We start from the raw sequence: 21,404 nt of genomic DNA on the forward strand, positions 1-21,404 counted from the left end.
ATTGCATCTCAGAGAAGAACTGCCTCCCTCATGGAGACTCAGGACTGAAGGACTCTGCTCCACTTCAGCTCCTTGCACCCCTTCTTGGAAACAAAACAACAACCCAGAGTTACAGAGAGACTTTCACCCACCCTGTCCAGTGCCCCAGGACACTCCCATAAGGATGGATGCACAGAGATTTGCATTGGCTCTCTCCTCCTCCACCACGGACACATCAAGAGAATCTCTAAAGCAACTCACCTGAGTACAACTCACAGCAAATCCAGAGCAATAGAATCACTATCGCAGCCCCCAGGTTCCTCTCCATTGCCCCTATGCAATTGCTGGGAAGTGTTTTCTCAGGCTCTGAGGAGTATCAAGTCTTGTGCTCAAATGCTCTGTGCTTACAGACTGCAGGTTCTCTTGAATTACCCAGCTTCCTCATTCATCTGAACAGAAGCTCCAACCACCTCTAACCCCACCTCATGATGTTGCACTGCACTTGCCTGGGACTGTGTAGAACAGTGATGTAAAGCCCAGGATGCTTTGTTTCAGTGTGTGTGTGTGTGTGTGTGTGTGTGTGTGTGTGTGTGTGTGTGTTTGGGTGTACATGTGTGCACATGCATTTAGAGGCCACAGATTGATCTTTGGTGTCGTTTTCTGAACATATCTGCCTTGTTTATTGGAGATAATCTCTCTCACTGAGACCTGGAAGTTATGGTTAGGTTAGGCTGCCTGGGTAGCAGGCCCTAGGGATCTGTCTGTCTTCACTTCCCAAGCACAGCCACCATGTGTAGCTCTTTATGAGTGTACTACTGGAAACCACACTCAGGTGCTCCTGGTTCTCTGGTGTCCACCCATTTCCATTCCTGAGCCAAGCAGCAGCTAGAAAGTTTCGTCTCCTCTTCATCCTGAGTGTTTTATGCTCCTTTGCCATGTGCAGAGAAGTTTGAAGTCTTCTACAGTTCTCGCACTCAGAGGAAGAATGATCTAAAGTGTCACAGTGGAGCCAGTGAGCAGGAATGGGCACTGCAGCTCCTGCCTGTATTTCAGCAGGACATGATTTTGTTAGAATAAAAGAATCTATCTCTGCTGTTTCCACAGTAGAATCACGGACACCAGGGCAAAGAAATTTTAGTAATAAAAGATGCAGAAGGCACCTTACCGCAAATTGTCAAGTACATTTGGAGAATATAAAATAAAGAAACATATAGTAAACCCCCGGCAATGGACAAAGAGAAACCTTTTTGTTGTTGTTGTTTATATATAAGTTAGGGTAAAGCAGTCCTTAGTTCTTTGTTCATCCTATCTTGATGCCCGTATTGGTGGCCAAAGCTGTCTTAAGCTGAGGACACATTAAAATCAAATCAAATCAGGTAGCATGGCATTGGAGGAGGAAGACACATGGCACAGGTGGAGAAAGATGCCCACAAGCCTTCCCTCTGTTCCCTGACACAGGCAGTCCATAGACACCATCTTGCTGCACAGACCCATGCTCAGTGAGCAAGGATGGAGAATATCCTCCAGGGGCCTGCCAGCACCAGCAGCCTATACCATGAGACAGCACATTGTGTGAGTGTGTGGTTGTCAATTGAGAAAGAAAGAGAAGTGGAGTAGTTTGAGCAATATGAAGAGAGATGCTGTGAGTGGCCAGCCATGCCACCTGGGGCCACGGTGAGGTCCAGGCCAAGTTGCCACTGAAAGCTATGTCTGTGCCAATGGCTACACAGTGGCAGAGGTTGATATCAATGTCCATGAATCTTATTACCACTAAAGAAATGGAGATGTCCCTGGCCTGGGAAGGAAGCCACTGGAGGCCACATGCATGTCCAGGGGCTGTACAGCATTAGCCCTCTCCTCATTGGCTGTAGCACTTGGGAGAGTGAGCCCTGAACCTCAGATGTACAACACAGTGGAGCAGTTCCTGATGACAAAGGCATGCATGAGCCAGTCAGAGAGTGTGAAAGCAGATCTCTCCCAGCCACTGGCAGGGGCAGCACTTGGGAGAGTGGGTCCCAAACCTTGACTGAGCAGCACAGCAGAGCTGAACTCTGGAGGCATGAGAGCAGGACACAGGCCTTGCCTTCTGCCAATGGAGCAATAGTAGAGAGCTTGCTCTAATATTGCAGATAAGGGAGACCCAGAATGTTCCTTTGCTCAGGTATCACCCAGACCCACATACAGGGTTCTATGTTGGCCCTTCCCCAAATCTGTATCATCTATGAGTGGTTGGGATGTGTGAAATGGCCAGTCCTGCTGATCCAAAGCTGTAGGGTCTCCAGGACACAGAGTAACAATAGGATAACTGGGAGGAATCCTGGTAAGAATCCAATATCTATGGTGTCAGAGAAACCATAGATCTCTACCCAGACCAATGACTTACTGCAATGAACATTTATAAGTGAAGATGTGTGGACATAAGGATACACTGTGGGACACACTGTGATATGCCACAGCTTCCCCAATGAGATGTTTTCTATGCCTTGGTTTTTGTTATTGTTGTTTGATTGATTGATTGATTGTGTGTGTGTGCGTGCGTGCGTACATGTACGCATGTGCATGTTTCATTTTGTGGGGAGATTGCAAGGCAAAAGGTGGATATGAGAGGATAGGGGGTGAATAGGACTAGGGTGCATGATTTGAAACTCTAAAGGAATTAATAAAAAGTCTTAAAAATATAGTACATTTATGACTGTGAAGAATGCTTCCGAAAAATACCAATGTGCTCTCACTTTCTCACTCACTCCTTATATTTTTAAGGGTTGCTGGAACTGACATAATTATGACAGATTTCTAACCTTTTGTGGTTCTGGTGAATTCCTTTATCTATTAAAAGTGCATCAGATTCTTTCCTAACTGAAAGTACTTAAATATTATGGCGAGTTCTCATCAGCACACTTTGTACCAAAAGAAGAATTTATAGGAAAATCATAATGAAGGACTGGGTAGTGACAGCAAACTTCAGGAGAGACGCTGGAGTGCGTCTTTCACTCTCTGTGTAGAGGACACATAAAATGACAAACAGAAGTCCAGCTTCTGCCCCTAGACACATCTGGGGCTTAGGGTAACCGCTGGCCAAGCACTGTCCACACAGGAAGTGCTTCTCACAGATAACAACACAGTCTGCTCCACTCTGTAGGACTAAGATTGACCATCGAGTAATATTGAAAATAAGCAAATGGCTTTTGAGAAGAAGTCAGACATTGGATAATTTAGGTAGAAATTGTCCCGGCCCATGAGACAACTCGAGCCAGGGTTCACCTGAAAGAAAAAGTGGGGGACAGAGACGTGAGAAAATTGAGTCAAGTCTGGAAATTTCTGATCAAGACTCTCTTTAATGCAGAGGAGTAAGACTTTATACAACAAGGTCCCACTTACCCCAGCCCCCAGGGACCATACAATCTCCTGAATAGCTCCCTGCAAAACTTCCTTAATCCTCTGCGTAGTTTCCTGTAAGAACTTCCTTAATCCTCTGGGTAGTTCCCTATAAGGACTTCTATATTACTCTCGGTAGACAATGCAAAGATAGCCTGGAACCCAAGACCTCCTTCAGCAAGTGTCAACAACTCAAAGGTCACAGTGTGCAGCCTTAGCACGGTATTTCTAACATGGCTGAATTTAGCATGGCTCCCCACAGAAATGAGTTGTGCCTAGGCAGCTGGGACTGCACAACTGTCCTTCTCTCCTCACCACCAAGCCGAAAGAGATGCAAGGAGAGAACACGAGTCTGCACACTCCCTGCCATGGGTGTTTGTGTTCAGCTCCCCCTGCAGCACCAGACACTGTGCGCTCAGAGCACAGAAGTATACAGCCGAGTCACTCCACTGCACAGGGTCTTTCCTCAGGTGGAAGGAAGAGTTGCTCTTGCTAAACTCAGCCTCAAAGCCGTTCACGCCGTGAACCACTGTGTCTCCTGAATAGTACCTGAGGAGCAGCTGCAGCCCCTGCCCTGGGTACTGGACGTACCAGAACAGGCGAGGTGCCACAGAGGAAGAGTAGCTGCATCTCAGCTGCAGAGAGGCCTCTTCAGAAACCGTGACTTGAGCATCAGACTGAGTCATTGACTGAGCTCTGGTGTCTCCTGGAAAGGAATATTAGATCAGTAACTGCATGGTGGACTTCACTGAGGCAGTCAGAACCCTGGATTGCAGGATGCTGTACTCACTCAGGAGAAAGTGTGCCACGAGCACTGGGAGGAGCTCCAGGAGCATGGCTGAGCCTTGGGAAGGCTGCAGCTCAGTTGCGGAAGAACTCTCAGGAACAGAACAGGCAGGATCCAGGCTGACAAAAGAGCTTGAAAAGAGGTGCAGAATGGGGTCAGTTGGAGAAGTCTCTTACTCAGATAAATACTGTGAAGCTGCTGGCACAGTCCTGGACAGTTTTGAGTATCTGACTCTTGTCACTTCCCTTGGCTATAAACTCAGCCAGCTGCAGGAAGGATGAGCTCTGCCCAGGTGGTGAAGATTTTCAAAAGAAGTAAGAACACTAGCATGTGAGTGCATCAGCGCCCTCTGGAGGCCAAGTGAGGAACCAAATGTCCTGAGTGTCCACAACCTGCCACCTGCTGTGCTCTTATTTCACAGACCAAGCAAAAACGTTCACAGAGCACATTGCTTCTTTTCCTAATCTATGATGGGATATTAGTTCTAGCATCTGGTAGAAGTCGAATGGCTTATTGATATTCATTATGACATTATGAAACCAGGTTATGGGCTGTACCCCAGAGTTCAGTTGCAATTGTCTAAGACTGAGGTGTGAATGAGCCATGGTGGTGATGTGTGACGGTGCAGACATCACCCTTGGTGGGTAGATTCTCTGCAGCACAGAGCAAGAGGATTACACATGGCATTATATTACCTCTGCTCTCTATGACAAGTTGTGACTCTAGATGGGAAGGTTTTACTGGTAGAGCTACAGGAACTACAACCCTGAGACCTTCCTGGATGGTGAAATATCTTACAGGAGAGAAGCTTGTAATGGAAAGCTTTAGCTTTTTCTGAGTCAGTGTAATGCATCAGCTAAATCAGAATTTGTATTTTCCTTGACCCCAGGAAGAAAACAAAGTTATTCCTTTTATCTACTCCTTCCTGTAGGGATTGTCTTTCCTGGAGATGGCTTATTTATATTGTCAATTGTGAACTGGTTAGTCTATGAATGAGCCTGTGGACATTGTGTGTGCCCGTGTGTGTGCCCGTGTGTGTGCCCGTGTGTGTGTGTGTGTGTTGTGCCAGCGTGTGCATGTGCACTTCTGTTTATTTCAAAATACCCATAACTTGAAGAACAACAGTGTAAAGGAGGATAAACTAAGATGTACAAGCGTTAGAAAAACGATGATCATGGAAGAAGTCAGACTTACAAGTACTTCCAGAAAGTGAGGAATTAGACTCATATTAAAGTTTGGTCAGAAGGAAGCATATAAAAAACAAAGACCAGCAATTAATTCACGCTGGCCTTCAGATTATTGTGCTGGCTTGCAGAGCCCAGCATGTGTGAAAGCCAAGGGCACCATATTGCCTGGTGCTCAGAGCAGTGCAGCTTTCTTGTGATGTTGAATACAGCAAGATTCCCCACGTCTCTCTGTTGACAGAATTCAACTCCCACAGTTGAAGAACATCAGAATATCTCTTGAGTCATTAGCTTTATGTCCTTTTAAAAAATATCATTACTTCTTTTTTCATTAATTACTTAATCAATTTATTTTACATCCTGATCACAGTTTCTCCTCCCTCACCTCCTTCCAGTCACTCCCTCTCACAACCCTGCACCGTTACTCCTCTTTCTCCTCAGAGAAGAAGGGAAACTCACCCATGAATCTCAAAAATACAGTTGTCTGAGAAACACTAGCATCATGGTAACCCCAGTTGCTGTTCCAACAGGGATAAGGAAGAGTCCATGTGCTTCTACTCCTAGATGAACCTCAGCTCCTGGATAAATACTTTCAGGTGGTAAAAGCTGCAGACAAAGGTAAGATCAGTTTCCTCCATGAATAAACTCCCACATAGTTTCTCTTACCCCACCTTGTCAGTCCTGAACACATGTCCATACAGGCAACAGAAAATGGATAAATGGACTCAGAAGGTTGCATAATATATATATTATACACACACATACACACACACACACACACACACACACACACACACACATATGAGGAGGGAGAGAGAGAGACTGGAAGAGAACACTGGCAGAAGTGAAATTGGAACAAGGATGGTGATCAGGTAAATATGAGCAAACAATGATATATTTGAATAAAATGTCATAAAGAAACACATTATTGTGCATATTGGACAAAAAGAGGATTTTTCTGAGGAACTTCAATCTCTTCCCCTCTGAAACTACTAAACAGATAATTTGGAAAGAATGTGAGCAAACACATAATGGCAGTCTCTAAATAGGAGTGAAGAGAGATGTGCTGTGAGAGGTACTTTGTGGCACTGGGAAAATACTAATTTACAGTAACACAATTTCTTTTTCTGTAAATAACTTTGTACACTTCCTGACATGCATTCCAAAGCATTGGCAGCCATTCTTTCATTTATCCCTTATGATGAACTTTGCAGTAGATGTTATAGTAGTCACATGCAGGATGGAGAAATCAAGAACAAAAAATCATCAAGAAGTCTTCTCAGTTGCCCTGAGCTAATAAGTGGTAGATCCAGAACTTCAACCCAAGTCCTACTCACCAGCATGTTGCTATATGGTTCAAGTGGAGGGGAATTCAACAACTGTGCCCCTGTGCATTGAGTACTAAACAGAAAAACACATGGAAATCACACAGCACAGAAGCTCCCTCTGACACTGGATCTGTTCCCAGTGTACTCCATGAAGACTAGCAGGCACACTGAGGTTGCAGTGTCACCCACAAAACAAAGATCATGGAGCCTTCTGAGGTCTTCTTGACAGTGCACCCTAACGAAAGCTCTTATGGTTTCTCCCGTGCTTCTGTGGTCTTGTGGAGAGCTGCGAGGTGCCATGCCTTAACATGGCTCAGGCTTCTGCCTTCCGCCATCCCAATGGTGAGCGCTCTCTAAGATAAACAAGTCCTTATATGGCAAAAGGCTGTGCAAGGGTAACTGGTGATCTGATGACGAGCAGTCCTGCTCTGACGCCGACCTATGAGGAGGTGGCACCTGGCATGAGCTGATTGGCCCTTGAGTTGTAGTTAAGCTTGGCCCTTCCCTTCTTCGGGGCCATTCCCACTGAGCTTAATCCTGAGTAAAGATCTCAAGAAGAAGTATGGTTGTTGGTGTCTTATTTCCGCTGGACGGTGCGGTGCTGACATGGTCTATCAGATGTCTTACTGCCAATGGGAAAATTGCGTGCTGGGAAAGTTGGAGATGGAGTTGAAGACAGCAAGACCTCACTGTGTCATGCTTGCCACAGTGGTTTCTTCTACTTCAATGGCTTGTTTTTACATCTTATGATATCTCTGTAGTACAAAGAGAGGCAGAATATAAACATAAATTTCACTTGGCAAAGAAAAATGTGCCACCTTGGGCAACAAGGCTAAGCTCCATACCTTAAGCAGTCTTCTGCTTTCCAGCCCAGAACACCACAAATCGCCACATGAACTATTGGTACATCTGACAGCTGTAGATCTAATACCACAACCTTCTTCCTGAATCCTCCCTGCCATTGGCATCCTAACTTCAGATGAGCAAGGATAGCTGCTGCTATCACAAGGCCTTCTAGACATTTAACTCATGAACACTAGAGGGCAGCTGAGAGCTCAGATGAAATATCAAATTCATTTAGACCTCAATATCTTTACACTTCTCAGCACAGGACTGCAGAAGAGACTTGGTGAGACAGTCAGCACTATTAACAAATGAATTAAGGATTTTTATACCTGCTCATGCTCAGGTGATGTGTACTAGGCTTGACATCTTTTTCTCCATTCCCTTAGGTCAGATACAACAGTAATGTCACCATTACTAAGACATCCAGTCACCCTGATCATGGCCTCTGCTTCTCATTAAACAAACAGATAAAAAAGTGAAAAAAAAACCTATACATTAGGAACTGCTGTCATGCTACATTTTGGCTGACAATAAAGCTGAGAGATGCTATTGAGTTAGAGAAAGCTGTGTCTCAATCCAGAACACCAAGAATGAGAAAAATAAGAGCTGTCTTGCAAGGCTGTGGTGTCTGAATTAGATAGATTGTCATATATGTCATCTCTCATACATGTTAAGTGTAACTAAAAGTACTTCAACTTGCTTTTTTCTCAATAAAACCTTTCTCTTTTTCTATGTTCAGATCTGTGGTTCATTTTTCTTTTCATGTAGGTTTGAAGATGGAATCTTCAGAAAATGTAAACATCTGAACTTTAAAGATAGTCATTATTTTACCCACCATTCTGGTCTTATTTCCTCATGAGAGCACTAATATAGAGCTGGCATACTTATGTTAGAATTTCATTCTCCTGATGAAAAATGAAGTTGGGTATTTTATATGCTCATTTATTGAGTATAATTTTGAAGTGGCTGAGCGTTATTATTTCTATTGATTGTTTCTTTTCTTACTGGGTTTATAAATTTCTTATATGCTATGTATTTAAATCCTTTTCAGAGATACAAAATGGAGACACAGGCACCGTAACTCTTGTATATAATACTTGGGATGCTGAGGAACAAGGACCAGTTGAGCACAGATAATATTTTGAGGTCAGATTGAGCAGCATGACAAGACTTTATTTCTTAAAAGAAAATTTTAAAATTGTGCATTGCAAAAGTAATGTTGCAGTGTGCCAGTGGACACTAGCATCTTTATTTTGTTGTTTTCTTTTAGGCAGAATGTAACTACTATGTTGGGTGGGTTCAAACTGGCAATCCTCTGCTATGGGTACACAGGTTACTTAAAACTGCAGGCAAATGCCATCCAGTGCAACTTCAGTAACCTTTAACAAGGACAATTGCAAAAAGTTCATTGGATGGTATAGATATGTATTCATTATACCCAAAGTTCTTTAAAAATTGTTTCCCTTGGTTTTCCAAGATGGTGGTGCTGACCACATTCTGAATCTGATCTACAGGAAGTAGACTAAGGACCATATTGAGATCCACAGACCACATGACCTGGAGAACACTAGGTGAGAGAGGTCTGCACAGTGCCAACCACAGGTAGGTCTGGCCTCTGTTCATCCAATGGTCCATGGGGGATGGGATCCCAGTCCCCAGAGTCTGGACCAGAACCCACCTGCCAACTATGAACTGCAGTCGTACTCTATTGCACCAACTCATTATATGGGACTCAACTCTGGTCAGTGAAGCACTAGAGCTCATGGTTTGGGAAAATGCCAGGGAAACGGGTGCATCAGTCCTCAGAAACTCCCACCCCATGAGCTAGTACACAGGAAGCCCCAGGTGCCACATTGCCCCAGGTGACTGTGGACATGTTATCAAGCCACAGCTGCCTGCACTCTGAATGGGACTGGGCAGGAACCTAGCTACTGGCCCCAGCAGCCTGGAGCTGCTGGCCCTGGGGAAAATGCAGGAAAATGGGTGGTTCTGTCCTCAGACTGATCCACAAGTCCTGAGAAAGCACCAGGAGTGGGCAACCACATGGGCACAAAGCCAAAGCCCAGCACTGAGCATGCTTGCCTAGCGTGCACTCTCTATCTCCCTCCCTAAAAGATCTGTGGGTCCACTGGCCCAGCGGGACTGAAGAGGGAGAATCAGGGCCTGCCAGTTCACGGAGGGACCCAAGGCCCACACAAGGCCCCAGGCAGCTGTGGACACACCCTCCAGCCACAGCTCTAAAGCTATGCACTCCGATTGACTGATCTAAGAACATAAAGGAAGGGTTCACACTTCCAAGCATCTGGACTGGTTCCCACCATGGATTATTGGAAGCTTTGTCTCTGAAACTGAACTATGGGCAGTGAAACTTCAGCCTTGAGCTTCTGGCCCAGGAAAAATGGAGGAAAATGTGTGGTTCTGACCTCATACCAAACCACAAGTCATGAGAAAGCTCCAGGGGCAGGAGAACACACACACACACACACACACACACACACACACACACACACACACAGAGAGAGAGAGAGAGAGAGAGAGAGAGAGAGAAAGAGACAGAGAGAGAGAGACAGAGAAAGAGAGAGACAGAGAGAGAGACAGACAGACACAGAGAGAGAGAGAGCTCAGAATTGAGCATACTGGCTTCATCTGCACCCTCTGTCTCCCTCTCTGATTGATCTGTGGGCCTGCTGGTCCTGGGGAACAGAGAATGTGTTGTACAACAGAATTCAAGAGATGGAAGAACGAATCTTAGCAGTAGAAGACACTATGGTAGAACTTGAAACAACCATCAAAAATGCTAAATCTGAAAATTTCCTGCCACAAATCATGCAAGAAACCAAGGACACCATGAAAAGATGAAATATGAGGATAATAGGAATAGAGGAAAGGGAAGACACCTGGCTTCAAGGCCCAAAAAATATCTTCAACTAAATCATAGAAGAAAATTTCCCTAATTTAAGGAAAAAGATGCATATAAACAAAAAATAGGCCTATAGAACACCAAATAGAATAGACAAGAAAAGACAATCCTCCCACCACATAATACTCAAAATCCAAAATATACAGAAAAAAGGAAAAAATATTAAGAACAGCAAACGAAAAGTGCCAAATAAGATATAATGGCAAACCTATCAGAATTACACTCGACTTCTCAACAGAGACCATAACAGCCACAAGGGCCTGGACAGAGATCCTGCAAACCCTAAGAGACCACAGATGTCAGGCAAGATTACTCTACCCAGTGAAAATTTCAATAACCATTGACGGAGAAAACAAGGTATTCCATGATAAGAACAAATTCAAACAATACCTATTCACAAAACTGGCCTTACAGATGTTACCAGAAGGAAAATCCAACCCAAAATGACAAACTGCAACCAAAATTACAGGGGAAATAGATAACTAGAGCATTGCAAAAACATAACCACACAAACACTCTCTTGCAACCAACATCAAAAGCAATGGACATAACAGTCACTGGTCATTATTATCTGTCAGCATCAATGGTCTCAATTCTCCCATATAAAGACACAGACTAACTAAATGGATGCATAAACAAGATCAAACATTCTTCTGCATTCAATAAACATATTTCAGGCAAAAGCATAGATATTACCTCAGGGTAAAATAATGGAAAAAGGTATTCCAATCAAATTTACAGAGAAAGAAAGCTGATGTAGCCATTTTAATATCTAATAAAATAGACTTTCAATCAGTATTAATCAAAAGAGATGAGGAAGGACAATTCATACTCATTAAGGTAAAGTCAACCAAGATGACATCACAATTCTGAACATCTACACTCCCAATACAAGGACAACCACATTTGAAAAAAAGTTTTAACAAAACTTACGCCACACATAAACTCTCACACACTGATAGTGGGAGACTTCAACACTCCACTTTCTCCAAAGGGTAGGTCAATGGAACAGAAATTAAATCGAGAAACAATGCCATTAACCAATGTCATGAATCAAATGGATCTAACAGATATCTACAGAAAAATTCACCTAAATATGAGAGATTATACCTTCCTTTCATCACCTCATGGAACCTTCTCCAAAACTGATGATATAATGGGTCAAAAAACAAGCCTCAACAGATACAAGAAGATTGAAATAATATCTTGTATTCTATCAGATCACCATGATCTAAAGGTGGACTTCAACAATAACAGAAATAACTAAAAGTCTACAAACACATGGAAACTAAACAACTTTCTATTGAATGAAAACTTGGTCAGGGAAGAGATAAAGAAAGAAATTAAGGACTTCCTAAAATTCAATGAAAATGAAAGAACAATATACCCAAATTTATGGGACACATTTAAAGCAATGCTAAGAGGAAAATTCATAATACTAAGTAGTTTCTTAAGGAAATTGGAAACATCTCATATAGGAAATGTAATGACACATCTGGAAGCCCTAGAAAAAAGAAGCAGAAACTTTCAAAAGGCTAGAAATAACCAAACACAGGGCTGAAATCAATAAATTGGAAACAAAGAGAACAATTCAAAGAATCAACAAAACCAGGAGCTGGTCCTTTGAGAAAGATCAACAAGATAGATAAACCATTAGCCAAACTAACTAAAAGTTAGAGAGACACTATCAAATGAACAAAATTAGAAATGAAAAGGGAGACATAATAACAGACACTGAAGAAACACAAAGAATCATAAGTTTTTACTTTAAAGGCTTATATGCCACAAAATTTGAAAATCTAAGCATAATGGACAAATTTTTAAATAGTTTCCATTTGCCAAAATTGAATCAAGAGCAGATAAACAAATTAATCTTATTTCTCCTACAGAAATAGAAGTGGTTATTAATAGTCTCCCAATCAACAAATAAATAAATAAAAAGCCCTGGGCCAGATGGTTTCAGCACAAAATTCTATCAGACTTTCAAAGAAAAGCTAATACTGATACACTTCAAGCTACTCCATAGAATACAAATGGATGAAACATTATCAAAGTAATTTTTTGAGGTCAAAGTCACTTTGATACCTAAACCTCACATAGGCCCCAAAAGAAAGAGAATCTCAGACCAATTTCTCTTATGAACATCGAGGCAAAAATGCTCAATAAAATACTTGCAAACTGAATCCAGTAACACATCAAAAATACCATTAACCATGACCAAACAGGCTTCATTCCAGGCATTCAGGGATGGTTCAATATACAAAAATACATCAACATAATCCACCATGTAAACAAACTGAAAGAAAAGACACACTTGAGCATCCTCTTAGATGCCAAAAAAGCATTTGACAAAATCCAACACCCATTCATATTTAAAGTTTTGGAAAGGTCAGGGATACAAGGTATACACCTAAATATAGTAAAGGCTATATACAGCAAGCCAATAGCCAAAATCAAATTAAATGGAGGGAAACTCAAGGAAATTCTTCTAAAATCAGGGACCAGATAAGGCTGCCCACTTTCTCCATATCTCTTCAATATAGTTCTTGAATTTCTGTCCAGATCAATAAGACAACAAAAGGAGATCTACAGGATCTAAATAGGAAAGGAGGAGATCAAATTATCTCTATTCACAGATGATATGATAGTGTACATAACTGACCCTCAAAATTCTACCAGGGAACACCTACAGTTAATAAACCCCCTCAGCACAATGGCTGGATACAAAATAAACTAAAAAATCAGTAACCTTTCTGTATAAAAATGACAAATGTGCTGAGAAAGAAATTAGAGAAACTATACCTTTCACACTAAGTACAAGCAATATAAGGTATCTAGGAATAACTCTAACCAAACAAGTGAAAGATTTGTTTAAAAAAACCTTCAAATCTCTGAATAAGAAGATTGAAGAAGACATCAGAAAATGGAAAGATCTCCCTTGTTCATGGATGGGGAGAATTAATAAAGTAAAAATGGCTATCTTATCAAAGGCAATTTACAGATTCAATGCATTCCTATCAAAATATCTATACAAGCTTTTTTTAAGACATTGAAAGTTCAATTCTCAATTTCATATATATATAAAAAGCAAAATAGCTAAAGCAATCCTGTACAATGATACACCCTCTGAAGGAATCTCCGTGCCCGATCTCAAGCTATAATATAGGGCAATAGTAAGTAAAACAGCATGGTACTGACATAGAAACAGGCTGGTTGACCAATGGAATAGAGTTGAAGACCCATAAATAAAACCACACACATTCTGACACTTGAATTTTGACAAAGAAGCCAAATCTATTCAATGGAAAAAATATAGCATCTTCAACAAATGGTGCTGGTCTAGCTGCACCTCTACATGTAGAAAGATGCAAGTACACCCATATTTATAACCATGTACAAAACTCAAGTCCAAGGGGATGAAATACCTCAGCATAAAACCAGAGACACTAAATCTGTTAGAAGAATCTGTGGGGAAGAGCCTGGAACTCATTGGCACAGGACACAACTTCCTGAACAGAACTCCAGGAGTCCAGGCTCTAAGGTCAGAAATTAATAAATGGGACCTCATGAGGCTGAGAAGCTTCTGTAAGGCAGAAGGCACTGTCATCAGAACAAAATAACAGCCTACAGACTTGGAAAAGATCTTCCCCAACCCTACATCTGACAAAACACTAATATCCAAAATATATAAAGAGCTCAAGAAATTAAACAACACCAAACCAAATAACCCAATTAAGAAATGGGGCTCAGAATTAAACAGAATTCTCAACAGAGGAATAATGAATGGCTGAGAAACACTTAAAGAAATTAGTCATCAGAGAAATGCAAATCAAAATGACTCTGAGATTCCATCTTAGACCATCGGAATGGCGAAGATCAAAAACTCAAATGACAGCACATGCTGGCGAGGATGTGGAGAAAGAGGAACACTCTTTTATTGCTTGTGGGAACGCAAACTAGTACAACCACTTTGGAAATCTATCTGGTGCTTTCTCAGAAAAAAATGGGAATAGGACTATCTCAAGACCCAGCTATTCCACTCCTTGGAATATACCCAGAAGATGCTCCACCACACAACAAGGACATATGCTCAGTGATGTTCATAGCAGCCTTATTCATAATAGCCAGGACCTAGAAATAACCTAAATGCCCCTCAGTTGAAGAATGGATAAAGACTGTGGTACATTTACAGTATGGAATACTATTCAGCTATTAAAAATAATGAAATTGGGCTGGAGAGATGGCTCAGTGGTTAAGAGCACTCTCTTCTCTTCCAGAGCTCCTGAGTTCAGTTCCCAGCAACCACATGGTGGCTCACAGCCATCTATAAAGTAATCTGATGCCCTCTTCTGGCCTGCAGGGGTACATGAAGATAGAAAGAACTTGTATACATACATAAAATAAATAAATAAATCTTTTAAAAAATAATGAAATCCTGAAATTTATGAGCAAATGGATGAAACTGAGTTAACCCAGACCCAAAAAGACTCACATGGTATATATTCACTTATAACTGGACACTAGCCCAAAACGGATGTCCCATGAAAGTTTTCACTTACCAGGAGATCAGGATAAATGTGGGGACTGCCTTTTGGACTCTAGGTGAGGGAAATATGTGAGAATGGGGAAATAGAAGCATCCAGGGGGTTCTAGAAACCCACAAGAAGAACATCATGACGGGCAGATCTGGACCCAAAGGGCTTTGCTCAACTTACTGCCTCAACCAAGGCCAATACATGCAGAAACGTTGAGCCTCTATTCAGATCTAGTCAGTGGTGAGGATATTCCTCACAGTTGTGTGGAGAGCAGCGACTGACTCTGACATGATCTCTGGTGCCCTATATTTGACAACTTCCCCTTAGTGGGAAGGCTTGGTGGCACTCAGAGAAAAGATACGCAGGCTACTAAAATGAAAGTGGATAGGCTGTAACCCTATTGTGAGGGAGGAGATACCCTTCTGTCATAGACATAGGGGAGGGAGATAGGGTGAACGAGAGAGGGTGGGAGGAACAAGAGGATAGAAATGATGGGACAACAATTGAGATGTAATCTAAATAAATTTATAAGAAAAAAAGTTAAAAATAAAGGCCAGCAGAAATCTGATACAATGAAAAAAGTGCTGGTTGGAATGCATACTAGTACAGCCACTTTGGAAATCTATCTGGTGCTATCTCAGAAAAATGGGAATAGGGCTTCCTCAATACCCAGTCTTTCCACTCCTTGGAATATACCCAGAAGATGCTCCACCACACAACAAGAAAATTTACACAACCATGTTCATAGCAGCCTTATTCATAATAGCCAGATCACGGAAACAGCCTAAGTGTCCCTCAGTCGAAGAATGGATAAAGAAACTGTGGTACATATACACTATGGAATACTACTCAGCTATTAAAAACAAGGCATTCCCAAAATTTGTGGACAAATGGATTGAGGTAGAAATGATCATAATGAGTGAGTTAACCCAGAAGCAGAAAGAATCAAATGGTATATACTAACTTATATCTGCATACTAGCCCAAGGGGCATGTCCCACGAAAGCCTTCACTTACCAGGAAACTGGGACAGAGTTGAGGGCATCTTACTGGGACTCTAGATAAGAGAATCATGGGAGAATAGCAAAGTGGAAGGATCCAGAGGGTCTTAGAAACCTACAAGAAGAGCATTATGATAGGCAGATTTGGGCCCAGGGTTCCCACTCTAACTAAGGCACCAAATGACACTAAAAAAAAAAAAAAAAAAAGAAAAAGAAAAAAGTGTTAACTATATTTCTTAACCTCAAGTCAAAATATTGTAAGTGACTATCTCAAGGTGTTGTGAAAATTTAGAAATTGAGTAATAAACTAAGAAAACAATAGAAATTGTGTGTCAAGAGAAGGATAATCCTTTTTCTTATACTTGGAATTGAACCAAGGTCTTTATATGGGTCAAACGACAACCAATAACCTATACGTGCAGATCCATCTGAAGCAGTTCCACCCCTTTTTACTCAGAATTTAAAAATATACATTGCTTGGGAGATATTATGAATTCATGCTCAAAGGATATTAGACTATTAAGTTAAAATCTCGAGATACCAAGATTTTCCAAACCAGAAAACCTTAGCTTTTGCACAAATTAATTTTCTTTTATATTGTTAAATATTTTTATTTTTAGATACACCTTTATATTGTTACACAAGTATACATAAACTGCCTACAGAAGAAAAACCACAAAACAATAAGAAATTATATATTTTATATTCATATTGTTTTGGTTTTGGTTATTTGTATTTGGTGGCCACGAAGAAAACACCTTTACTATCTTGGTGAGTCTAAAATTGAGTGTAAATCAATATCTATCATATCTCATCGTTATCAACTAAAAACATGTCTGTAGATCTAAAAACATCTTATCCTCTAAACAGGTAAGCTTAATTGTAAAACTAATCTATCTGGTCTTCAACCCTATCAAAGACTTGAGAGAGAAAAAAATAAATTACCTGAGTATACAGGGAGTGCATGTTAGCTGCTTCCTGAATGAGAAGATTAGAGAGACAATTTGCTGCCTGAACAGTCACCCAAAACTCTATGATGTTGGAACATCCTTTTTCACCCTTCTGCACCAATATATCTGATGGACATGTTGTGAAGGAGGAACTATTGGGGACTTCCTTATCCCGTCCTGGCACAGTTTGGCTGTCCACTCTGCCTGTACCAAGCATGCTTATTTCTAAGCAGAATTCTGTCTGTAGTGGAAATGAGGTTATTTTGCCTGGTGGCTTGTTTGCCACATTTGAAATCATCTCTATAAGGAAATTCTTTAAGGCCCATCATCATCTTTGAGGTAGGCTGGGTGTTGCTCTGCTAGGATGTCCCCATCATTTAGATGGGCATATTCTTATCTAAGCATCATTATTTGGACAATATTTATTCTTCCTTGCATGAAAGACAGTAACCGATTTAGGATACATGGGCCAAAGGTTAGAAGGATTATGAAAATGAGGAGGGGGCTAGGAGAGTGGAAATTTGGGTAGTGAGTCATGGAGATGAGTTGTACTGTGACTCAAACCATCCTTGAGTGGCCTCTTGCTCCAGTTTGTGTTTGGCTTTCATTCAGTTTGCATGCTGATTTCCACCCTTTGACTGCCAGGTTTTCATGTTCATGTTTATGAGAGGTGTTTCCGGAAGACACAGACAGTTCATGTTGTTTGTTAACAGAGACAGTTAGTCTATGACTTTCATTTGGGGACTTGAAGCTATTTACCCTTTTTGTTATTACAATTTATGCAGCCAACCTAGAAAGGGGAGCTGGAATGTAGATTCAGTTAAAAGCATTTGCTGCTTTTGTAGAGGACTAAGATTCATTTCCTAGCATCCACACGTTAACCCCATTCCCTTCAATAACTGCAATATCAGGGAATCTAATACCACCTTCTCATCTCCATGAGCATCAGACTTACACACAGCACATACTTATTCATGCTGGTAAAACAGTCACACATATGATTGTATTCGATGTAAACATGTTTTTATTTTGATCCCAAGTGTAGGATATGAAGCTGCCTTGTGTGAGGGCAAGTGATGTTTGCCTGCTGGAAAAGGACCTACCTCATACAGGAGCATGGTCTTTGCCAGTTGGAAAACATCCTGGTAAGGACTCCGAGAGGAGATAAATAGGAGCCCCCCAAAAATCCAGTGGTTTGCTTTGCTTACTTTGCAGTGCTTCTATCACTTGGCCGTTCATGGCTCCCACTTCAAATTGATCCTAGAGAGAAACTCTCCAGAGAATGATTCAAAGTTCCAGCTGCTGAAGATGCTGAAGATGATTTGTTGTTTAATAGGTCTGCTGGAATCCTGACAATGAAGAGTGGAATTGCCCCCAAGGAATTGAATTTTAAAAGATCTCTCTCTCTCTCTCTCTCTCTCTCTCTCTCTCTCTCTCTCTCTCTCTCTCTCTGTCTCTGTCTCTGTCTCTGTCTCTCTCTTTCTCTCTCTCTCTCTCTCTCTCTCTCTCTCTCTCTTTCTCTCTCTCTTGTCCCTATTAACCTTCTTAACCTTCTTTTCTGCCTATCTAGGGTAAGTGTGTTGAAAGGGAGGTAGAGGCATTAAAGAACACATAATAAAGAAGGTTTAAAAAGATCACAGCATACACATAATATAAAAATAAAATTTCAAAAACATAACCAGAAACACATTTTCAGAGTTCCCTTTCTCATGGCACTCTTTTCAGGGAGATGGACATGGGAAAAGCAGCTCCAGAAGTCTTCAAAATAGGTGCCACATATCAGGCCCAAGGCGTGCATACAAGATGTCAATGAGCTTCCAGCTCTGTTTTCCATTAACAATCTACTCCTCACTTCTACAGCTTCTCTTTGTTTTGGGTCAAGTATGTGTGCAGCCTGTTGGCAAATGGCATGGATTCTTCAGAAGTTTCCCCAAAATAAGAGAGATTGAGTAGATATGAGGATTATCTTTCTAGATACCCAAACTACCACCTCGGTTTCACAGTACTTTCACAGGCCTCCGAATATATAGGTACTGCGCTCAAGCAACTGTACTGCCCAAACTCTGGTATAGTTAACATTCAGTACCTCAGGTTTTGTGCCAGATGCAAAGACAAAGGTTTGTGGGGGATAATCCAGGAACCACCAGTATTTCACAGGGTGAACTCTTTATAATCTGTCTCTGAATACTTCTCTCATGACAGTGCAACTTTGCTGAGCATAACTTCACAAGGAAATTATGTTCTTCACTCTCCTAGATACCTTATCTGAGGTATGTGCAGGTGCCAATTTAAAGAGACACTAGTGCTTTAAATGATTGTGGTGCAGGATTCCCAACAGTAGAAAATACCACACATATTCTCTTTGATCTATTTTTAACTAAATGCTTTCCAGACAAAGTATCAACAGAAAGCTGCTCACCATAACCATCTGTAAATTGCATAGGTTGAGGTTTTACTGAGAAACACAGCACTGATATGGACCACAAAGGAAGCATCCACAGTTCAGCTTATCCAGCATGTGCAGGTGTGTTTCTGAGCTGGGCTCCAGAGACTGGATCTGCTTAAGGAGCGTCAGTTTTTGTTTAGCCTGTGCCATCAGTTCAAACACTGTGGGTCACCTCCCCGAGCACACAGAAATATGTTCCCGAATCTTCTAAGTGTAAGGCTGAAATGACAAGGCTGATAGACTTGTCCGATTTCTGGAAAACAACAGAATATTGTCCCCTCCTCTCATTCTTTTTAGAAGAAGACATTTGGTGAATAAGGAAAATCATCTTTCCACTAAGAAGCTGCTTGTACCAAAAGAGATCATAAACATAATCACTTGTCTCATATGAACAGTCCAGGGTGACTCCTTCTCCATCACGTATGCTTATCCTTGTCTGGTCCTGAGCCACTTTCTGGGAAACACTGGATCCTGCAGAACAACCAGAGGAAAGAATAAAAAGCTTATCTGTTGACAGTGTGAACAAAACATTGCTAGAAATGGGCACCTTTACACCCAAAGACAAACCTAACTGAAGACCTATTCCACTTGCTTTTCTCCAATCTTTCACACCCCTGAAGCCTATGTGAATTGCCGTATGCATAGGACAATGCTTCCTGTTTAATGTCTTTATCTATATGTAAAACATCCATACCAGAAAAGACCAAGACCAGCAACACGTGCATCAGGTTGTTTGGAGGCATGTCACAAACGTCCTTCTGTATGAGGGTGTCAGTTCTACCTCAGCTCAGTGCTCATTGCCTCATGCAGGAAGTGATGTTTTGTATGACCATAAGCCACAAGTTCCATGTACAGAAAGAAAAAAATGTGGCTCAACACAGACTTTACTTGCTTCGTTGTCATTCTTGGTAGTCAAAAGAGTCAGTGCTTAAAAGGGAGCTTGATGGTGAGGCTGCTTTGCACACATGGGTGTTATTCAGTGGGGTAATATGGAAGGACACAAAGGCAAATTCATCATAAGCCATGTGTGATGTGAAATGCACTTATAAATCATTGTCATATGTTTACTTCTTTCCATCTATTGCCTAATTGTCTAATTAAGCTTTAAAAAAAATGAAGCCCTCATGGACCATGGATTTCCTGTGAAACAATGGCATTTGAAATAGTCATCTTCCCTTGCTGGTTGCCAGGGTCTAACTAAATTTAGCAATTAACAAAGCTATTTCTAAATCATGTGGTAAAGGTCAGTCCATCTTCATTCTCCATTTACTTATGTTCTGTGAAACTTTAACCAGGAATAAAGTAATAATTTTTAGAGACTAAGGAGATGTTCAGTGTGTCCATTCCTGCTGTGACTCATGAGGCCCCACATGTGGATATCTATTGGCCATATAAGGATCCAGATGCTGCTGTTGTACATGCAGTCTGATGCAGAGACAGGAGGATATTGGGGTCTCACTAATCAGTCAATTGGTGGGCTAAGCTTGTCAGGGCTCTTTATAACTAAAGCCTATTGCATGTATATGACACATATAACCTCCGAGCACTTAGGGGCATTATAATGCCACCTGAATGAGTGGTTGCGTTTTTGTGTACTGTTGTATCACGATTTAGAATATAGCTCTCAATCCTTGATTTGCTCTCATTATTCCAATGGATGATTTAAATAACACAAAAGCTGATCAGAAGAGAAAATACAAGCAAAGTCCCTGAAAAAGCTCTAGTTCCCCTTGCGAGGTTAATTAACAGATCAATACGTTTTTCAGGGATTCGTTTCTTGTGTCTGATGTCTGTTCCTCTGCAGTTTCACTGCTGAGTGCTGAGGGCGCATGTCCTGAACTGCAGCCTCTGTAGCTAAGTAGCACATCTTGGGAGCCACAGCAGCCTGGGCAGCTCAAGATGGCTGTAGACCTCCCCAGAGCAGGACGACGCTCTCTGTGCTGCAGGGCCACAGCCTCTGAGATGTGACCTTGGAGTACCTTGGGTTTAAGTGCTGAGACATACAATCAGTTTCATTTTAAGCACTACTTTGTCTTTCCTTGTGGTTTAATTGA

The sequence above is a fragment of the Acomys minous genome (genome assembly GCF_964271855.1).
Source record: "Acomys minous genome assembly, chromosome: 18".
Lineage (NCBI taxonomy): Eukaryota > Metazoa > Chordata > Mammalia > Rodentia > Muridae > Acomys > Acomys minous.